The sequence below is a fragment of the Melampsora larici-populina genome (assembly GCF_000204055.1).
Source record: "Melampsora larici-populina 98AG31 unplaced genomic scaffold MELLAscaffold_27, whole genome shotgun sequence".
NCBI classification, from domain to species: Eukaryota; Fungi; Basidiomycota; class Pucciniomycetes; order Pucciniales; family Melampsoraceae; genus Melampsora; species Melampsora laricis-populina.
The window spans coordinates 235,418-236,993 of NW_006768791.1; positions in this window are offsets into that span (position 1 = coordinate 235,418).

Here is a 1,576-nt window from a genome sequence, read left to right on the forward strand (position 1 = left end):
ACGATGAGGTGGACTGGATCGATTGGCTGTTGTTTTTGTTAGACGTTATTTGTACAGCTGAAGCCGTATGTTAACAGCTGACGCCGGGGCCTCAAGGCCCGAGGCGTCCGCGTGACACATCCTCATACAAGCATATCCAGAGAGTATCACTCTAGAAGGTCGTACGGAGATGATGAGTGAGAAGTTGATTGCATGAAGTGAAGCTGAGCAAAGTTGTCTAAGTATCTCATCATTTTGATTGACGATCATGAATCATGAGGAGCCGAGCTGACGCGGTCATCGATGACGCACACATGGCTGGAACTGGTGAGTTACGTCATTCCTCAAAGCGCGCTGCTTCAAGCACCAGATCAGGAAATCCATTACACACACCTTTCAAACTCATTTGTTGTGAGGCAGACAATGAATGTGAGGGTGATTGGTCCACCAGGCGCTTTCTGAGTATGTTGTATGATCAGCAATATGTAATTCTGGTAGTCAACTTCAAATTGGGGCACTGCGGCTGACCTTGAGGGCCGAGTTCGCTAGGCAAGAATGTACAAGCTTGATAAGGTGACCGTGTAATTTGAGAACTTGTAGTGATCGGATTTGCTCAGTCTGCTTACCATTTCCGATTGGTAAATGCACTCATCAGGTCGCTCGATTGATTGGTAGTAAATTTAAAAAATCTAAGGAACCCGATCACTTTATCATCTATCTCTGTCGCCATCACTGCTAAAGACTGAGGTGGTTATGCTGGTCGTTGATTCGAGAAACAAAACCAATATGTATTCTCAAAACAACCTTGAATACTTTGAACCGATGTCGAGATGGATGGTCTTGTGGCGATATTCGAATATGTAAGTCGATACAAATCCGTCAGCTAGAGCTCATAGTGGTATGAAAGCACTGCTCCATGCAATCACAAGCACATCCGGGTACTTGTGATTGCATGCGGAACATACCCTGAGATCCGGCTCAGGGCATTCGTTCCTGAAGCAGCGAATAAGAAAGAAGGAAAAATCACGAACCTTATGGTTGAGATCTAGATTCCTCAAAGCGTGTATTGCTTATTCGAATGAGATCTTATTCAGAAACGACCTACACATTTTGAATCAAAGAACCAAAGATAAAACCACATATAAATAAGTACATTATCATTTTAAAAGACATCAAATAATCTTCTTGCAAACCTTGTCACGGATATCTGACCAAAGTTTCTGAGCAAAGATAAAAATGATCAACCAATCAGTCTGGAGTGAAAACCCCGCTGATATTCACTTTGATCCGTCTCCCTCACGACTCATCCTTTCCATCCGATCATACTTTCTGGCTAATTGATTGTTCTATATTCATATATTATTTTATTCGTTGTAAGTTCTTTTCTCTTAACTCTACTCGTGATACTTGACTGACTGTTTTGATTCATTCAACCTTAGGATCTACTTAGTCCTAGGCCCCAAAAGTTGACGATCACTCTCAACTCCGATCACTCCTCGATCTTGCCAATCCTTCTCTTACTTCAACCTCGCTGATCTTCACTTTGTTCAATCAAACAAAGGCAGCTAAGTTGTAGTAACATTTTTATCGGCTACCA